An 11889-nucleotide genomic window follows, 5' to 3' on the forward strand; every position below is an offset into this window, starting at 1 on the left:
GAAGGGTCTTGAGATGGGGAGATTATCATAGATAATGTAGGTTTGCTCTATGTAATCACAAGGTTCCTTATAAGAGGGAGACAGGAGGAGTTAGAGAGGGGAGAAGATGTTATGCTCCTAGCTTTGACAATGAAGGAAGATGCCCGAAGCCAAGGAATGAAGGGAACCTCAAACAGATTTGCCCCTGGAGACTTCAGAAGGATTACAGTCCTGTGAGCCCATTTTGAATTTATTTTTTTGTACTCTAATCTATATTTATTTTTTTTTAATCAATTTTATTAGTACATATTAATAAAGCATATGATTCATCCAAAGTGTATAATCAATGGTATTTGGTATAATCACATAGCTGTGCATTCATCACTTCAATTATTATTAGACCATTTTTATTATTTCAATAATAATAATAATAAACTAACAAATAAGCAAGATTCTTCACCTCTCAATCTCTCTGTTTCCCCTGCTACACATGAATGCTATTTCTGGCTATCCTTGCACAATTGTTTATTTATTAAGCAGTGTTATTGAGATATATTCATATACCATACAATCTATCCAAAACATATAACCAATGACTTATAGTATAATCACAATGTTGTGCATTCATCACCACAAAAAATTTTAGAATCATTTCATTACTCCAAAAAGAAAACCTCCACAGCTCCTAGCATGCCTCCCCCAGCCCTATAACCACTAATCTAATTTTATCTTTATAAATTGATCTATATTTTATAAAAATGGAATCATACACTATGTTACACAATATATTTAGTTCATAGTAGCACAATCATACAGTATTTGTCCTTTTGTGTCTGGTTTGCTTCACTCAACATAATGTCCTCCAGGTTCATCCATGTTGTCTTATTATTTATGACTTCATATCTTCTTACAGCTGCATGATATTCCATCATGTGAATACACCACAGTTTGTTTATCCATTCATCAGTTGATGGATACCTGGGTTGTTTCCAATCTTTGGCAATCATGAATAACACTGTTATGAACATTGGTATGCAGATATCTGTTTGTGAAACTGCTCTTAGTTCTTCTGGGTATATTCCCAGTAATGGTATTGCAGGGTTATGTGGCAAATCTATATTCAACTTCTTTAGGAACTGCCAAACCGTCCTCCACAGTGGCTCTACCATTCTACATTCCCACCAACAGTGAATAAGTGTTCCTATCTCTCCACATCCTCTCCAACTCTTGTAGTTCTCTGTCTTTTTAATAGTGGCCATACTGATAGGTGTGAAATGATATCTCATTGTAGTTTTGATTTGCATTTCCATAATCATTAGTGACAGTGAACACTTTTTTCATGTGTTTTTTGACCACTGGTATTTCTACTTTGAAAAAATGTCTATTCAAGTCTTTTTCCCATTTTATAATTGGGTTGTCTTTTTATTATTGAGTTGTAACATCTCTTTATATATCATAAATATTAAACCCTTTAACCCTTATTGGACATGTGATTTCCAAATATTTTCTCCCATTCATTTGGCTGCCTTTTTACTCTTTGGACAAAGTCCTGTAGGTGCAAAAGTGTTTAATTTTGAAGAGATCTCATTTATCTATTTTTTCTTTTATTGCATGTACTTTGGATGTAGTCTAAGAAACCATCACCTTCCAAAAGATGTTTAAGATGTTTCCCTACAATTTCTTCTAGTAGTTTTATGGTCTGGCTTTTATATTTAGGTCTTTGATCTATTTTGAGATGATTCTTTTATAGGGAGTGAGACAGGGGTCCTCTTTTATTATTTTGGTTATAGATATCCAGTTCTCCTGGCATCATTTATTGAAGTGACTGTTTTGTCCCATTAACCTGGACTTGGTAGGTTTGTCAAAAACCCAGTTGGCCATAGAGATGAAGGTTTATTTCTGGACTCTCAATTCTATTCCACACGTTTTGACTGTTGTTGCTTAGTAATATGTTTCAAGGTCAGGCAGTGAAATTCCTCCCATGTCGCTCTTCTTTTTCAGAATGCTTTTGGCTATTCAGGTGAATTTTCCCTGCCTAATGAATTTGGTAACTGCCTTTTCTATTTCTGTAAAGTGGGCTATTAGAATTTTGATTGACATCTTCATGACAATTAGTCTTCCAATCCATGAACATGGAAAGTCTTTCTATTTCTTTAGGTCTTCTTTGATTTCTTTTATAGCAGTGTTTTGTGGTTTTCTTCATATAGGTCCTATACTTGTTTAGTTAAATTGATTCCTAGGTATTTGAGTCATTTTGTTGCTACTGTAAATGAATTTTTTTTTCTGATTTCCTCCTTAGATTGTTCAATACTAATATACAAAAACATTATGGGTTTTTGTGTGTTGATCTTGTATCCTGCCACTTTGCTAAACTCATTTATTTGTTAAAGTAGCTTCCTTGTAGACATTTCAGAATTTTCTAAATATAGGATCATGTCACCCACAAATAGTGATAGCTTTACTTCCTCTTTTCCTATTTTGATGTCTTTAATTATTTTTTCCTGTGTAGTTGCTCCAGCTAGAACTTCTAGTACAATGTTGAATAACAATGGTGATAATGGCATACTTGTCATGTTTCCAATCTTAGAGTGAAAGCTTTCAACCTTTCCCCATTAAATACAATGTTGGCTGTGGGTTTTTCACATATGCCTTTTATCATATTGAGGAATTTTCCTTCTATTCCTATCTTTCTAAGTGTTTTTATCAAGAAAGAATACTGAATTTTATCAAATGTCTTTTCTGCTTTGATTGAGATGATCATGTGGTTTTTTCCTTTAATTTGTTAATGTGGTGTAATACATTGATTGATTTTCTTGTGTTGAACTGGTCTTGCATGCCAGGAAAAAATTCCACTTGGTCGTGATGTATAAGTCTTTTGATATACTGTTGGATTTCAATTTGCAAGGATTTTTTTGAGAATTTTTGTATCTATGTTCATTAGAGAGACTGGTCAGTAACTTCTTTTCTTGTAGTGTCTTTATCTGGCTTTGGTATTAGGGTGATATTGGCTTTAAAAAAATGTGTTGGGTAATTTTCTCTCTTCTTCAATATTTTGGAAGAGTTTAAACAGGATTGGTGTTAATTATTTTTAAAATGTTTTGTAAAATTCACCTGTGAAGCTATCTGGTCTTGGACAGTAGCAGTTTGATATTATTTATGAATTCCAGAAAGAAGGGTTATGTTTGTAAACTGGTCTGTTCCTCTAGGTGTGATCCCTTTGATTGTAGCAGCTGAGATATCTTTGATTAAATTATGTTAAGATGAGGACTTTAATTTGACCACGTCAGTAGAAGTTAACTCAGGGTTGTGTCCCCACCCCCTCAGTGGGCTATATAAATGGACACACATAGAAGAATACACACAATAAAAGAAAAAGAGCTCCATAGATGCCAGAGGAGAGAACTTTGTCATGACACAGAAGAGGAGAGAACTTTGATCCTGCGGCCCCGGGGAGAGATGAGCCACTCACCTGATAATTGCAGTCAAAGAGGATGGAGGAGATGAGCAATAAGGACTGAGAGACCAGGCAGAGACTGCCTGCCATCTTGCTTCCAAATGTGGCAACTGACTTTGGTGAGAAACCAACCTTGAGTTGGATTCTTTACGGCCTTGTAACTGTAAGTTTTTACCCCAAATAAATACCTTTTACAAAAGCCAACTGGTACTTTCATCAACACCCCTTTGGCTGACTAAAACATGGACTTTTCTTTGTTGGGAGATTTTTGATGACAGATTCAATCTCTTTAAATGTGATTGGTTTGTTAAGTTCTTGTATTTCTTGTAGCATCAGTGTAGGTTGTTTGTGCATTTCTAGGAATTTGTCCATTTCATTTAGGTTATTTAAACAATTATTTTGGAGATGTCCATTTCTCCCTTCAGTTTTGCCGGAGTGTGCCTGCTGTATTTTGGGGCACCCTGGTTAGGTGCATAGATATTTATGACTGGTATAGTTTCCTGGTGGATTGTCCCTTTTATTAATATATAATCACCTTCTCTTTGCATTTAAATTTTGTTTTGTCCAATATTAGTATAGCTACCCCTGCTCTTTTTTGGTTACTATTTGTGTGGAGTATCTTTTACCGACCTTTCACTTTCAGACAGTTTGTATCCCTGGATCTAAAGTGAGTCTCTAGTAAGCAATATATGGATGGCTAATGATTTTTTATCCATTTCGTCAGTCTATATATATATATATATATATATATATATATATATATATATATATATATATATGTTTTAATCTCCTATTCCTTGCAGCTTTTTGCTTGCTGTCTGTTCTCTGTGTTCATTCCCTGTGCATTATTTTGTCTGTATTTTTTTAAAAATTAATTTCCAACCCCACCCCCCTTGCAGCTTGCTTGCTGTCTGCTCTCTGTGTCCATTCGCTGTGCACTCTTCTGCTTTTTGTTGTTGTTGTTGTTTTGCTTGTCTCCCTTTTTGTTGCATCACCTTGCTGAGTCAGCTCTCCACGGTGCTTGTGGGCTGGCATCTCTCTGTAGCGGGCGGGTGAGCCTGCCTTCACGAGGAGTCCCTGGGACACGAACCCAGGGCCTCCCATATGGTAGATGCGAGCCCAATTGATTGAGCCACAGCTGCTTCCCAGCCTATATCTTTTGATTGGAGACTTTAATCCATTCATATCCAAGGATATTATTGTAAATGCATTATTTACTTCCACCATTTTATTATTTGGTTTTCATATGTCATATCTTATTTTGTCTTTCTTTTTACTCTTTGGTTACCCTTTACGCTATTGTTTCTTCTATACTTCCCTCCAAAACTCTGTCTCCTGTCTTTTTCTTTCATTTTCTAAGGTTTCCTTTAATATTTGCTGCAAAGTAGGATTCTTTTTTATGAACTCTCTTAGTTTCTGCTTATTTGTGAATATTTTGTACTCACTGTATTAGGTAGCCAAAAGTAGTTGCAGCAGTTTGATAATATTTATGAATTCCAAAATTATATACAGATTGTGTTTATAAACTGGTCATTTCCTCTGACATGACAACCCTTTGACTGTACTAGATTCAGCTGAGACATCTGATTAAACTATGTTAAGATTAGGGCTCTGATCTAACCACATCATTACAGTGTGACTCGGGTCAAGTCCCCAGCCCCTCTGGGGATGACACAGATGCTTACATGGAAGCAAACACACAGAGAAGAAAAACACAGAGGAAGAGAGACAGCTCATTAGACATGGCAAGGGCACTGAGAAGAGAGATGAGCCCATAGTCTACAGCTGACCTTGTGAAGAGACCTGAGCAGCTAAGCCTGGAAAGAAATGAGCCCCAGGGAGAGCAACAAGCCTATGACAGCCTATACAACTGAGATTGGAAGAAGCTTGGACCCTGGAGCCTTAAGAGGAAGGAAGAAGACTGAACCATTGAAGACATCACCCACTGTTTTAGTCATGGTTCTTTAGGGAAACAGAATCAACAGGAGTATGAGATTTTATAAGAGTCTCTTACATGACCATGGGGATGCACAAGTCCAGGTTCCGCAGGCAGGCTGCAAACCAGGAACTCCACTGAAAGTCCAATGATCCTTGATGAGTTTCAGGACACATTGAATGTCCAAAGACAAAGTGGTTAATTCTCTCTGAATGTTGAAATCATTTCCCTTTTTAAGGCATTCAACTAATTGGATAAAGTGTCACACATTGCTGATGCAATCTCCCTAGTCGATGCAAATGTAATCAGTCATCTATGCAGCAAACTCACTGATGACTAAAGTCCATCAATGTCCTTGTATTATAATTAGCCCAGCACTTGCCTGACCAAACAACAGGGCACAATTATCAGGCTGAGTTGACACATTAGCCTAACCATCACACCCACCATCTTGCATCAACATGTGGCAACAGACTTTAGGTAAGGCTTAAGTACTTGTTATGATACCTTGAGTTGGACTCTTTAAGCCCTTGTAACTGTAAGCTTCTACTCCAAATAAATACCCTTTATAATACCCCTTTAGCTGACTAATACAGGGGTACTGATGCAAAGTAACAGAAATTTGTTGGCTTTTATAAAGGGTGTTTATTTGGGGATAAAAACTTATAGTTACAAGCCCTCTAAGAGTCCAACTCAAGGTTCATTATATACCAAACCCACAAGTAGAAGTAAGATGGTTTCTGATCTCTGTGAGGGTTCATACTTCCTCTTTATCAGCTCCAGGCTGGCATAGGGCTTGTTTCCTTCTGGGCTTTCTCAGTGCTGCAGACTATGGGGTAAATGGCTCATCTCTCTTCTCAGGACTGCAGGATCAAAGTTCTCTCTCTGCTGTGTCTATGGAGCTCTCTCTCTTCCTCTTGTGTATCTTCTTCTGTATGTCTTCTTGAGTGAGCATCTGTTTCCATCAGTCAACCAAGGGGGCTGGGACTCAAACCTGAGTCATACCCTACTGATGTGGTCAAATCAAAGCCCTAATGTTGACTTAATCAAGTAAATGTAAAATCTTTGAATTTAATAAAATCAAAGGTCCAGAGGAACAGAGAAGTTTACAAATAAAATCAATATCTTTTAAAAAAATTCATAAATAATATCAAATTGCTATATTCACCTTCATATTTGAAGGATAATTTTGCTGGATTAGGAATTTCAGCTGGCAATTTTTATCTTTCCGTATCCTAATTGTATCACTCCCTCTCTTCTTTCCTCCATGGTTTCTGATGAGAAACCTGCACTAAGTATTACTGGGCATCCCTTGTATGTGATAGTTTGCTTCTCCCTTGCTGGTCTCAGAACTTTCTCTTTATTTCTGACATTTGACATTCTGAGTCATATGTGTCCTGGGGTATGTCTATTCAGATTTATTCTGATTGGGGTATGCTGTATGTCTTGGACATGTAAGTTCATTTCTTTCATGAGAGTTGGGAATTTTTCAGCTATTATTTCCTCAAATATTCTTTCTGCCCTTTTCCCTTTTTCTTCTGGAATTCCCATGACATGTATGTCGTTGTGTTTCATGTTGTCATTCAACTCCCTGAGCCCCTGCCCCATTTTTTCCACTTTTCTCTCTTCAATTTCAGCTGCTCTGTCTTTGGTATCATTTATTCTTTCTTCTGTCATTTCAAGTCTGCTGTTGTATGCCTCTAATATGTTTTTGATATTGCCTATTGTGTCTTTCATTCCCATGAGCCCTTACTTTTCTATTCTTTTTTCAAAATATTCTCTGTACTCATTCAGTGTCTTCTTGATATCACTTATCTCTTTAGCCATATTGTCGTTCAGCTCATTAATTTTATTTGGAAATTTGTGTGCATCTCGTTAATTAGTTGTCTCAAATCCTGTATCTCTTATGGGGCTTTAATATATTCTTTTTCTTGGGCCATGTCTTCCATTTTCTTACTATGGCTTTTCATTTCTTGATGGTGTCTAGGCATCTGATTAGGATGGTGAGTTTACTCAGATGCTCAATTTTTCTCTCTTTTGTAGGTATTTAGTGACAGGAGTCTGTATGTTACTGCTCTTCATTGATTCTTGGTTCAACCTGGGTCTTTAGGATTGTCCCTATTAGTTGCTTAAAACTGGCCTCTGGACCCAGTAATGGGCTGCAGACCTGCTTCCTAGGGCCTTGGGGAAGGAAGCTACAAAAGCAAGAATAAAGCTTCTCTTACTTATTTACTTTTAATTTCCTCACAAGCACTTCCTTGGTCTGCCAGCAGATGGCATGCTTTGACAGCCCTCTTAGTTCAATGCCTTGTCAGAGTGTGTTTGTTGCAACACAAACTGGATGAATTAGATATAGGTTCTTGCCTGGAGGCTAAGAGCATTGTAATTCAAACTTTCTCAGAGACAGTTTTCTAGCCTTTGCTGGCATCCGCCTCCCTTTTCCTGGGTAGGAAATAATTCCACTCCCCTCTGTATCCTCAACAATCAGTCCTGGTTAGTAGAGAAGGGAATTGAGAGGGTCAAATCTCTTTAGTGTGTGCTGGCTCCCAAGGCAAACAATGGCATGTCCCAGCCCAACCTGGAAGGGCTCATGGGCCACAGCAGACCAAATCCGTGGGTCAAAAGCTGAGTTAGTCCTAGGCTGTGTCCCTCTCTCTCCCCTTTCCTGGGGGGTGGATCCCTGGGGTCCTCTTGGTCTGTAGGCACTGGCCCAGAGGCCTGAGTATTTAAAAGTGTCTTTAGTGTGGAGCAAGGTGTCAGCAGTAGCAGCAGCTGCTTTTTTTTTTTTTTTAGATTTATTTTCTTTCTTTCTTTCTTTCTCCTCTACCCTCATTCTTTGGGCTTGCTGTGTCTGTTCATTGTGTCAAAGATTTATTTTATTTACTTTTTATTATTGCTTTATTAACTCCCCACTTCCACAGATAGTTTTCTCATCCATTGACTCATTGTTTGCTTGTCTACTCCAGGAGGCACTGGGAACTGAACCCGGGACTTCCCACTTGAGAGGCAAGTGCCCAATGGACTGTGCCACATCTGCGCCCCTGCTGCTGCTTTTAATTCACAGTTTTGCCATTGTCATTCTTTTCCTGTGACTCTGTCTCTTCTGGGTGGTGTCCAGGCTTCCCCTGGTGTCCTAAACCCTAGAAGATTTTTTTCCAGGACTTTACTGCCTAGCTATTTTTCTGGGAGAGAAGAGAGTCCTGTGCTTTTCTAGTCTACTATCTTCCCAAAGTCCTCATATTGATCTCCTGACTTCCAGAACTGTAAGATAATAAATTTGTGTTGTTTTCAGCCACTATGTGTGTGGTTATTTGTTATAGCAGCAAGAGGAAGCTAAAACAGGGGTTATCTATGAGTCCCCCTTTCCCTCACTCCTCACATGTATTCCATCCTCACATGCTTTGGTTTTACTTTTGCATCCATTTACTTCTCTCCACTTCACTGACAACTTCCTGGTCCAAGTCACTTTCCTCCCTTGCTGAATGACTTCACAAGCTGAGTTCCTGACCAGACTCCTCTATATTCTATGCTGCAGCCAGACTAACCCTTAAATACGCAAATCAGTTTATGAAAACTTTTTCCTTAAAAAAACCTTTAATGTCATTGTAATGCAATTAAAAATAAATCCAAATTTCAAAACGTGGACTGCCCATCCCTGCACGGTCTTGTCCCTAACTTCTTCTCTAGCCTTATCAGAGTTCAGTACTGGTTTTGAGTCAGAATGAGTAGGTTTGAATTATACTTGTACCACTTAGTATTTTGGGACCTTAGACAAATGAATCTGACCTCTCTATGCCTCGGTTTCCTCCTTATAATCTACCACATTAGTATTTGTGAAGATTAACTGAGTTAATACATATATAGTACTCAAAACAATGCCTAAATTGCTAAGTAGTCTTAGTATTATTAGTAATATTAACTCATGCTATTGGTATGTAGTAGGAACTAAAAAACATTGGGTGGATGGATGGATGGATGGATGGATGAAAACAGTGTCACAACTGCTGTATATGAACCATTGTTTCTCCCTCTGGTGCACAGAAATGAATCAGTTTTGAAAGAACACAACTGAAACTTAGATGATGCAAGAGACAAAAAAACATATCGGAACCACATTTTGGCTTCAGGATGTATAAAGACCAGAATCTAAGTAAAAGCTGATTTACTAGGAGGAAAGATGGAATGTTGTATACCCTGGTGGGTCACTAACCAGCATGGAAGTACATTCAAATCAGAATTAAAGTATTTTCAGATTAGGATTGATAACCATTAAGACCTAAAGTTGGTGTGTCTACTAAATATTGATGTATATTTCTAAATTGTAGATTGAATCATGTCCCCCACAAAGATATGCTCAAATCCTAAACCTCTCTCCTGTGAGTGTGGATTCATTTGTAAGGAAAATCCAAATTGAATCAGCAGATACTGTTTTTTGCTAGTATATAGAAATATAATCTTTTGCTTAAGTTTATTGAGGTATAATTTACTTACAGGAAAATATATCCCTTTTGGTGTATTGTTTTATATGTTTTATCAAATACCAACAGTCATATAATCACCACCATAATCAAGATATAGAACAATTACATCATCCCCCATCTCCAAAATTTCCTTATGCTCCTTTGTAGTCAACACTTCCCCTCATCTCCCAGACTTGAAAACAACTTCTGTGTTTTCTATCCCTGTAGTTTTGCCTCTTCTTGAATGTCAAATAAATGGAATCATACTGTTTGTTGCCTCTTGAGTATGACTTTTCTTCACTTAAGATTAAACATTGAGATTGTTGTATCAGTACTTTGTTCCTTTAAAAGGTTGAGTAGGGAAACGGACTTGGCCCAGTGGTTAGGGCATCCGTCTACCACATGGGAGGCCCGCGGTTCAAACCCCGGGCCTCCTTGACTCGTGTGGAGCTGGCCCATGCGCAGTGCTGATGCGCGCAAGGAGTGCTGTGCTGCACAGGGGTGTCCCCCACGTAGGGGAGCCCCACACGCAAAGAGTGCGCCCGTAAGGAGAGCCGCCCAGTGCGAAAGAAAGTGCAGCCTGCCCAGGAATGGCGCCGCCCACACTTCCCGTGCCGCTGACGACAACAGAAGCGGACAAAGAAACAAGACGCAGCAAATAGACACAGAGAACAGACAACCGGGGGAGGGGAGGAATTAAATAAATAAATAAAAATCTTAAAAAAATAAAAAATAAAAGGTTGAGTAGTATTCCTTGGCATGGATGTTCCACAGTTATCAATTCAACTGTTGTAGAAAACTAAGGATGTTTCCACCTTCATATGTTTGTAAATAAAGATACAATAAACATTTGATTATAGTTTTTTTAGTGAGCATGTTTCTGTTGCACAGGTAAGTATCTATGGGTGAAATTGCTAGGTTGTATGGTAAGTGTATATCTAACTTTGTCAGAAACCACCAAACTGTTTTGCCGAGTGGCTGTAGTAATTTGTGTCCCTACCAACAATGTATAAGTTTTCCAGTTGCTACATATCCTCTCCAGCACTTCATATTGCCAGATTTTTTTAAGGCATTCTAATAGATGTATAATGGTATCTCATTGGCGGTTTTAATTTACATTTCCCTAACTATTGATGATATTGAATATCTTAACATATGCTTGTCTGTCAACTGTATACCTTCTCTTGTTAGTTATTCCTACATATTTTATATTTTTGCTCCACTGAAATTAGTTTTATTTATTTATTTATTTTATTTCTCCCCCCCCCCCCCACCCCAGTTGTCTGCTCTCTGTGTCCATTCGCTGTGTGTTCTTCTGTGACCACTTTTATCCTTATCAGCAGCACCGGGAATCTGTTTCTTTTTGTTGCATCATCTTGTTGAGTCAGCTTTCTGCGTGTGTGGTGCCATTCTTGGGCAGGCTGCACTTTTTTTTTTGCGCTGGGTGATTCTCCTTATGGGGCGCACTCCTTGTGCATGGGGCTCCCCTATGCGGGGGCACCCCGGCATGGCACGGCACTCCTTGTGAGCATCAGCACTGCACATGGGCCAGCTCCACACGGGTCAAGGAGGCCTGGGGTTTGAACCGCGGACCTCCCATGTGGTAGGCAGACGCCCTGTCCTTTGGGCCAAGTCCGCTTCCCTGAAATTAGTTTTAAAACTATATTCATAACTACTTGTTGCTTGCATATAAAATATAATTTGTTTTTAGGTATTAACCTTTTATCCTGAGACCTCACTAAATTAATTTATTATTTTAGTTTTGTTGATTCCTATCATTTCTTTTACTAAAATGTATACTTGTTTTATTCATAATTTGTAATGTATGGAGATAACAAAGTTTTTAACTTCATCTTGAAACATCCAATGATCCATCTCATTCAATGGCAATATCATATCATATGTTAAAGGAACATAAAAACAAACATGCATACAATTGCACAGTTTTCATAAAGGTCTACCTCATTATTGGCAGATAGCATATTTAAATGTTAAATACCTTTAAATAATGTATAGGTGACTACACCACTGCAGTATTGGTAACTAGATAACCAACTCAA

The 11889-nt window shown here is 38.1% G+C and overlaps 1 protein-coding gene across 3 annotated transcripts in view; it reads right to left on the reverse strand.

The window, feature by feature from the left end:
- Positions 1-11889, reverse strand: part of IL5RA (interleukin 5 receptor subunit alpha) — a 73010-nt gene that overhangs the window by 52168 nt on the left and 8953 nt on the right. The gene's annotated exons all lie outside the window — the stretch shown is intronic.

Source organism: Dasypus novemcinctus, chromosome 26 (assembly GCF_030445035.2).
Source record: "Dasypus novemcinctus isolate mDasNov1 chromosome 26, mDasNov1.1.hap2, whole genome shotgun sequence".
Lineage (NCBI taxonomy): Eukaryota > Metazoa > Chordata > Mammalia > Cingulata > Dasypodidae > Dasypus > Dasypus novemcinctus.